We start from the raw sequence: 9,700 nt of genomic DNA, 5'->3' as shown, positions 1-9,700 counted from the left end.
ATTCCAAATCGCCCAGCAGATGACCTTGAAAAGTTCCAACTTATCATGAGAGAGATAGGATGCCAAGTCTGATGCCCAAGCATAGAAAGAGAGGGAGTGAAGACCACGATGGATGAGACCAAGCACTGAGGAAAGCCACACTCAGTGTGCGAAATGGCAGTCTCGGAAAGTGTGGGATGTGGATTCGCGATAGGCATTGTAGAAAGTGCACAACAGGTCGTTAGGAATGTGTTTTGAGGAAATGTTGGATTTGGTGGGAACGATATCCCTACACAATCTCCAAATATCATACGTACCTTGGGGGGACATTGGCCTTCCACGAAGCTATCTAGAGAGGAGAAGAAGTAAACCCAGATGATAGGGGTGGGTTGAAAAAACCAAAAACCGAAAACAAAAAAAAAAGAAGACCAAAAACCAAACCAAAGCCAAAAAAACTGAACCAAATATGTTGAACCAAACCTGTGGAGCCAAAAATATTCACTAGGCGACACGTGGACTTTTGGACAAAAGAGGACAAAAATACCCTCGAGGCATACCGAGTTTCCTACACACGAGCAGTGGAGAATCATCCATCAACCAAGTCAGGAGTACCCAAAATGGGTAACAATTCAAAACCTATTTCATTCCATATATGTTTTTACCTCATTCTTTCCTTATTCAATTAGCCATTTATTTCAAACATTCCATAACATCCTCAACCAATTAATATAATCAATATATTAAAGGCTAATTTAATCACCCATTATACCCCAAAAATCACACCAAGGGCCGGTCATTCCCATCCAAAAAGAGCCTATCATATTCTCTACCTTTTCCACCATTTTCCCTTTTTAATTATTTGGTAACTCCTAATTAAACCTAAATTAAACCCAAAAAACCCTAGCCACCCCTATCCCTATAAATATACTCTCATTCTCACCAAAAAACCAATTTCAACACTCTTGCAAAAATCCCAAAATTCTCTAAACACTATTTCTCTCTAAATTCTAACTTTGGCATCGGAGGTTCTTCGGCCAAAGCCCCCCCCATTCATCGTGGGCGCGTGAGGCTTGTGGCCATAACCAAAGGTGTTATTTATTTTGTAGGTGCAATTTTGTCCAAGATCAAGGAGGAAGAAATTTGCATCCACAAATTGGTTCTTTCATTGAGAGTTGAAATCCATACTCGTAGAAAACTCTCGCACAAAAAGGTTTTTTCTTTATTTTCTAGTCCATTTGAATATTTTTCATACGTTCTTATTATTAGAAATTTTTACTTGCAAAGGTTCTTCGATAAAACGTATAAGCAAAATATAATGGCTAGAAATTTAGAAAATTCCACAAGTGAAAAGTCTAATGTTCAAGAAATGGGATTGCGGAAATCCGTGAGGCTAAATGCGACAATAAGGGGAGCGGCATCATCATCACGAGCTTCCACCATGGGAACCACTGTGGTGGCTACCTCGGTAGCCACCCGCGGCGAGGTCCATGGTGCCTTCACCACGGCCACCATGGGAACCACCGCGGTGGCTACTTCGGTAGCCACTCGTGGCGAGGTCCATGGAGCCTTTACCACGGCCCGGAGATCCGTGAGGCAAAATGCGACAATAAGGGGAACGGCATCACCACCACGAGTTTCCACCATGGGAACCACCGCGGTGGCTACCTCGGTAGCCACCCACGGCGAGGTCCATGGTGCCTTCACCACGGCCATCATGGGAACCACCGCGGTGGCTACTTCGGTAGCCACTCGTGGCGAGGTCCATGGAGCCTTCACCACGGCCCGAGCCGTGCCATCCAAGGCTCACGGTACCAAGACCACGATCCAAGCCGTGCCATCCAAGTTTACGTGGACCCAAGCCCAAGCCTCGTATTCACATGCACCGCGCATTGAGCAGCCTGCTTCCGTGATCCAGCCTGCTCCCGTCAAGCAACCCACTCTCACGGCCCAACCTGTTCTTGCCGAGTAGCCTGCTCTCGTGACCCAACCTGCTCCCGACGAGCAGCCCACTCCCGTGGCCCAGCCTGCTTTCGTCGAGCAGCCCACTCCGGTGGCCCAGCCGGCTTCTGCCAAGCAGCCCACTCCCGTGGCCCAGCCTGCTCCTGCCAAGCAGCCTGCTCTCGTGACCCAGCCTGCTCCCGACGAGCAACCCACTCCCGTGGCCCAGCCTGCTTTCGTCGAGCAGCCCACTCCGGTGGCCCAGCCTGCTCCTGCCAAGCAGCCCACTCCCGTGGGCCAGCCTGCTCCTGCCAAGCAGCCTGCTCTCGTGACCCAGCCTGCTCCCGACGAGCAACCCACTCCCGTGGTCCAGCCTGCTTCTTTCGAGCAGCCCACTCTCACGGCCCAGCCTGCTCCCGTGGCTTTCCAAGCAGCCCAAGTCGGCCCAAGACTATCTCAACCATCCGGACCTACCATCGAGCCGGGGGCATTCTCACCACATTTTTTCACAGATTTGACATTTCCCAACTCAAATCTCGCGCCCGGAGTCTACCACCCTTCCAAGCTCTTCCAATCCAAATGGCGAACAACATTTGTCTCGACAAGTCATAGAGTTGACGAGCGCCCTTGCACAACAGAAAACCTTGGTGAATCAACTTTTGCAACGTATCGGGATCCAACGTGCCCCAGACGAGGTATCCCAAAGTAGGACAAGGGCAGACGAACATTTCCAGCAGCGTCCCGGTAAGCAGCCACTCGACCAGCCACGAGCCGAACGTTTGGGCAGTGTACATTCCCGTCTTAGAGCGCGAAGGAGCATGCACTCTCGACTAGGCTCACGGAGGAGCATACATTCACGGTTGGGGTCATACTCCGATAGTCAACATGAGCAACCTTCCGGGCAAAGTGTCTATTCGCAGCTAAGCCCACAAGGAGCGTCTTCCACCTCACATCAAAGTAGGCAGCACGACGGACGGAAAGAAGTAGTCACTCAATCCAGCTCAAGTTCAACCAGCAGCCTGCGAAGAACTCGCTCGCCTACTAGGAACGCACCACATGCACTGCATCTGCGGCATAGACGAGCCAAACACATGGAAGAGCAGCCTAGACCAGCAAGTCATGACTGAGGGGCAGCCGAGAGCTTTGCTACCCCAACAAAGGCAAATTCAGGAAGAAGTAGAGAGACTCTTGACCAAGCGATTGCATGATTTCCAACGTAACGAGGTCACCGACGAGGCACTACGACGAAACATAACCAACATAAGCAGGTCACCCTTCACGGAGGAGATCGAGCAGGCAGAGCCTCCACGCGAGTTCAGCATGCCACATTTCACATCTTTCAAAGGGGATGAAGACCCGGAGAGACACTTAAAACGTTACCAAAGCGCAATGATCCTTTATCGAAACAACGATGATCTCATATGCAAGATATTCGCCACCATTCTACAAAGCGAGGCGCAAGATTGGTTCTACACCCTGCCGCCACAATCCATCCGAAATTTCTATGAACTTTCTTTGGTTTTCACCAAAGAATATTCATCTTATCGCTCGATCAAAAAGAAGTCTGACCATTTGTTCGAAGTCAAGAAAAACCCAAAGGAATCGCTTCGCGACTATGTGAGGAGGTTCAAAGTAGAGAAGGCAAAAATAGTTGGATGCAACGACTCGATAGTTAGAGCAGCCTTCCAAAAAGGACTTCCAGCAGACCACCCGTTATTCGGAAAATTGATCATGAAAGAGGATCTAACTCTAGCAGACTCTTTTGCTTTGGCAGAGAAGCATGCACTTTGGGATGAGGCTTGCCAATGCATATTCAAGGACCTGAAGAAGTACCCGACATCACCTCCCTAGAAGCAGCGGAGGACTTATTCGTTTGACAGTATCTAAAGTAGCAATAAGCTCTACCATCATGCGAGAAGAGCTGGGGGCCCGACTACCTATATTCCACAATTTAAAAGCTCTCCTCGATGCTATCAGTTGTATTCCACAGTTTAAAAGCTATCATTGATGTTATCAGAAATTCAAAAGCTAACTTTGGCGATTGTTGTTGTAACCTAAAAGCTTAAGTTTTACCTTCAAACGCACGCAGTCATCATCATGATGCACCATTCTGCCGAATCCAGACGTGCGACGATAAAGGAGTAGACCTTAGCAGATGCAAAGTTTTCTAACGAACGCAACAACTCAGCATAAAAGACATGCCAAGGGCAGAAGAACATTGGAAGGAACACTCAGAAGCAAGTTTTGTCTTCATCATCTCAGAATATTCTACATAAGAGCAACATGTACCGGCAGTTGAGCACTACCTTCTGCCGTGCGTCACACGGCCCTAACCGACCCTTACTCCATTATTCAGCTCTAGAGTGGCCCAATATCGAAAGTTAAGCATCTCCTGCTACATGTAACATGGCCCTAGCTCCACGGCTTCCTGCCGAGCCTTCACGCCTAACCTTGACAACGCAACAGAGCAGCCTAATGACGCCCCGAAGGCAGTCGAGCACACTTTAGTCGGACATATTCCCTCAATAGAGATTTCTAGCATTCGCATGTCAACGGCGCATCTAACTACAAAGGCTTGCGAGCAGCCGTGGTTCGTGACAACCGACTACTTCACCAAATAGGTGGAAGCAGAGCCCATGATAACCATGATTCAGACGGACATAGAGCGCTTCATATGGAGGAACATCATTTACCGATTTGGCATCCCTTAATCCATCGTCACCAACAACGGCCTGCAATTCGTGGGCAAAGATTTGGCGAAGTTCTTCCAAAAATATGGCATCAAGCAGCATATGTCTATGCCGAGATATCTTCAAGGCAATAGGCAGGCCGAAACATCCAAAAAGATGGATCTCATCTGGGAAGGTCTGTACAAGCTCAGCAGAATAGGCGGCAAAAGTAATTATACCCCTGCTACCATGAAACGATAAAAAAATCGAAAAGTAGTGGAGCGCCTACAATCTGAAGAAGTACCATGTGTAACCTCCTACTACATCAAAGCTCGAAGACTCAAGAAGCTCGACGGGTACCACCTCACAAGTCGAGGACTATCCAGTTGTTATGCAGTTCCTACCTTACAGCTAAGTTCTCGTTCGTTTCACTCATTTTTCAATGAGGAATTCAGAAGTAATCACAACTTGGCTCAGCTGCATGCTTACAACAACTGATCACCCTGGCACTTCAAAAGAAGACTGCGCCCTTCTTAGGGACCCATCGCAGGAATTGCGCCCCCCAAGGGACCAACCATGCTCTCCAGTGCGAGAGGGTAAACTAATTGCTCTCCAGTGCGAGAAGGTAAACCAATTCCCCGACACCCATATGGGTCAGCTCTCCAAGACGGGAGGATAAACTTTACACTCCGAATATCCAAACGTGGATGAGCCTGGCTGCCCTAGTATAACTAGATGCACGATGGCTTGCGCCGGGATTCCTAGAAGTAGCCGCAATGGTCTTTTTCAAGGCTTAGCTAACTGAAGGATTTTGGGTCTCTTGGCCTAATCTGTGGGGAACCGGGCCCTAGAGACGAAGAGGGCACATTACGCAGTACATTCGATGGACGGCTGCCCTGGAATCCTAAAGCTGCTACCGAGTGCACTAAGGTAGCCTACGGATTCTGGAAGACTGCCTACGGCTTGCCCTTCGAGCAGTAAAGCCGCGCTAGACTTATACAACCGCACATTCTTGTGAAAGGTTAAACAAGCTAGCGCGCATATACGAAGTCTTATCCACTGTCGACATGCTACGTAGTCGATAAGCTTCACCTCTGCCAAGCGCGGAACAACCTACACCAAGTCCTAAAGTGTTGTGATACTTGCTACGCAACCTACGGAATTGAAGAAAGTCAAGGTTAACAGCCTAGTGGTTACGCGGACTTGTCTGCTTCTGTAAGTAAGGCATCCGGCTGCCAACCCTATGGCTAACAACTTTGCAAAGTTCTACACCAACACCTACGGCTGCATAGGCTACGCGAGCTTGTCTGCTTATAAAAAGTAGCATGCCTGCCACTGGTCTATCAAGTCTAAAGGTTAGGGCTGAACAAAAGAAGTGAAGATGAAGAAAAACGAAGGAAAACATGTTTATAAACAACTAGCAAAGGCCAAAGGAGTTCAAGCAAAACAAGAGCTACAAGGAAAAACAAAGAAAATCCTAAAGGCTACCTAAAATACTACACTACAGTAGCTTGGACATCCCACGACTACTCGGTCGCCACACCTTCAACAGCCGTAACGCTCTTAGCAGCGGCATCATTCGGCGCTTCACCCCCGGCTGCCCCAGTCTGGGCACTAACTTCTCCAACTACTTCACCAATGGAAGCCTTAAAAGTAAAAGCAAGCAAGTCTTCCGGAGAAATAGAGAAGCTCATCCACTCCCTTCTTAGCATAAGCAGCAAAACGAAGCTCAGAAATTGCAAGCTTAAGATCTTGAATCTCAGCAGCAAAGGAAGCAGGCTTTGGCGCCACTTTAGCAGCAAAGTCCACCTTACCACTCTTCATAATAGCAAGTCTCTACAAAGGTGAACCGAACTTGACTCCCAAAGAACGTCCTGGTACAGACTTCGGCACTGGGGGCATGATAAAACCTTTACGCTGAGCAATCTTATCCACAATTGTACTAGCCATTCTCAACATGGAAGACGCCACATGCTCAGATCTAGTAGCCTTATTTTTCTTCCCATTGGAAGAAGTCATGTCAATCACATACCTCTCGATAGCAAGCGGACCCTCATGAGTAGCAGAAGAAGTCTTCAGTTTTTTCTTAACTGGCATCTCATGAGTAGACGGGGAAGATCTCTTCTTTCCATCTTCATTCATAGTAAGCTCCACGACAGCGATCGGACGAGCCAATGCATCCGCCTTGATCCTCTTTACCTTCTCTTTCTGGAGCAGCCCACCTTTCTTTTAGCAAAGAGGACTAAGCAGCCAACGACATTCATGGTAATCAGCAGGGGAGCTCAACCCAGCATTCCAGCAGGCAGGAGGCATGCATGCCCAACATTTCAGCAGCCTATGAGACCCGCAATCTCCTTATTTCTCTCAATCGCCAGCCTGGCCCGAGTCAGGTCCAAGAGCCCAAAGGACATAAGCCATGAGGCTCACCTAGCACTGCGCCCCAGCGCCACAATCCTCGACCCCAGTTGCACAAGCTGCCCTTGGCTCAAGCCAAGCCAAGCTACCCAAGCAGTGGTCCCTACCACGACATATCCTCAACCCATGCCGAGCCAGCTCCTGGCCCCTGCCAGCCGACTTGCCGCACCACCCCGACGGCTACCCCGCAATAGCACTATCCAAGAATAAGGCAAGAAAAATTAAATTTTTCTTACATTGGTGCGGCACGAAGAAGACGAAGAAAGCAACGAAAGACGGTCCTTTGCACGGGCAAGATGTAGAAGATTGCTAGAGGAGGGGGAACAAATATCCTCTAAGCTATCTCTCTGTTGTAGGGTAGAATAAATCGCTCTCCAAAGTTGATTTAATAACCCATTTAAAGTGGACTTAAATAGGCTTTGAGAGAAATTTATTTCCTTTTCCTAGAAGGATCTAATTTCCTATTAAAAAAAGAATCAATATCAAAATAGGAAGCAGTCTTAAGTTTCTTAAAGCAAGAAGATCTCTACACCTGCTGCCCTTTTCTGCGAGCAGCCCAACAGGTGTGGGGGCATTTGTGGAGCCAAAAATATTCACTAGGCGACATGTGGACTTTTGGACAAAAGAGGACAAAAATACCCTCGAGGCATACCGAGTTTCCTACACGCGAGCAGTGGAGAATCATCCATCAACCAAGTCAGGAGTACCCAAAATGGGTAACAATTCAAAACCTATTTCATTCCATATATGTTTTTACCTCATTTTTTCCTTATTCAATTAGCCATTTATTTCAAACATTCCATAACATCCTCAACCAATTAATATAATCAATATATTAAAGGCTAATTTAATCACCCATTATACCCCAAAAATCACACCAAGGGCCGGCCATTCCCATCCAAAAAGAGCCTATCATATTCTCTACCTTTTCCACCATTTTCCCTTTTTAATTATTTGGTAACTCCTAATTAAACCCAAAAAACCCTAGCCACCCCTATCCCTATAAATATACTCTCATTCTCACCAAAAAACCAATTCCAACACTCTTGCAAAAATCTCAAAATTCTCTAAACACTATTTCTCTCTAAATTCTAACTTTGGCATCGGAGGTTCTTCGGCCAAAGCCCCCCCCATTCATCGTGGGCGCGTGAGGCTTGTGGCCATAACCAAAGGTGTTATTTATTTTGTAGGTGCAATTTTGTCCAAGATCAAGGAGGAAGAAATTTGCATCCAAAAAACCGAACCAAACCTCTTCAAAATGACATCGTCTTGTAATTTTTTTAATTAATTAATAAACCTATTCTAAGCGGCATCATTCTACACTTCTACCGTGTAACCTTAAGTCCCTAACCCTATTCGCATATTCCTCTCTCCTCTCCCCCATTTTCCCAATTCGCATTGCGCAACAACCTCTTCTCTCTCAAACTCTCTCTCTCTCATTCCCAGCGGCAACCCGCGACCTCCTCTCTCTCTCTCTCTATCGGTCGTCAGTCTCTCAAACTCTGTCTCTCATTCCCAGCGGCGACCAAAAGGTTAGTCTCACACTCTCACTTCTCTGTGATAATCTCTCTGTCTCTCAAATTCTATTTATCTGTTGAAATTGGTTCTGATTGGACAAATATACTATATGTAGTGTGGTCATGAGAATTTGAGATGTTTCAATTTTCAATAGATTGTAATTTAGGATTTTGGTTTCTGGGAGGTCAAGGGTTCAAACCACTGTAGGCTTAAATCTACATACCACTATAGTGTGGTCTTGAAGCAACCATTTCCAACCTGGAGGTCAGGGGTTCAAACCTTGACGCCAACATGTTTTTGAGTATTTATATATGATTTTTTTTTTCGGTTCGGTTCGGTTTTCGGATCTCAAAAATTGAAACTGAACTGGCCAAATTTGGTTCGGTTCGGTTTGGCAATTTTGGTTCGTTTTTTCTGCTTCGGTTCAGTTCGGTTGGCGATTTTTTGAGCCCACCCGTACCGATGGTTGAGTTTTCAGTTTTGGCAAAAAATCGAATCAAACAAACCCGAACCCACCCCTACCAAATGAGGAACAGGTTGCTGCGGCGAAGATGATAATAGCCATTCACAAGCTAGGTGGTATGTAGATTTAATGGAGAATCTCCCATTAATATCGAAGTGTTATGAAAGACAATCCTCAGTGTTAGGTATGCTCAGAGGAATGAATTGAATGAGATCCACCTCATTGATCGAGAAAGTGGCAGAAAGTAACTCGGAATTCCAATTCCTCGTAGACTGGTCAATCAGGCCAACCGCCAATGACATAGGGCTCCTTATGGGCTTAGAAGAGAACCGCCGGAATCAATGGCGAAGCTACAGAGGGACTGGGAAGGGCACCCCTCTCCGGAAATTAAGCCCAAGAGTGTGGTTCCGCCCCTCTGGTCTCGTCAGAATGCATCTGCACTGCAGATCGGTTTCTAGGCTTGAGTTTCTGCTGCTGCTGTGCAGCAGCTTATGTTAATTTTTTTTTTCAAATCTCTTAAATGAATCGGTTCGTTTCATTTTGTATTAAAAAAAAACAAAACCTCCTTAATCAAACGACGCCGTTTCGTTTAATTGATTAAAAAATAAATCAAAAAGTTAAAAGGGGACCACTGTCCCGTGCCTTCCATTATCAAATGAGTCCTCACCTTTTGAAAGCCAATTCCTTTTTTAAAACCAATCAGAAGGCCCGTGTGTGC

The sequence above is a fragment of the Malus domestica genome, chromosome 03 (genome assembly GCF_042453785.1).
Source record: "Malus domestica chromosome 03, GDT2T_hap1".
Taxonomy (NCBI): domain Eukaryota; kingdom Viridiplantae; phylum Streptophyta; class Magnoliopsida; order Rosales; family Rosaceae; genus Malus; species Malus domestica.
Note: the sequence above shows the minus strand (reverse complement) of the source record.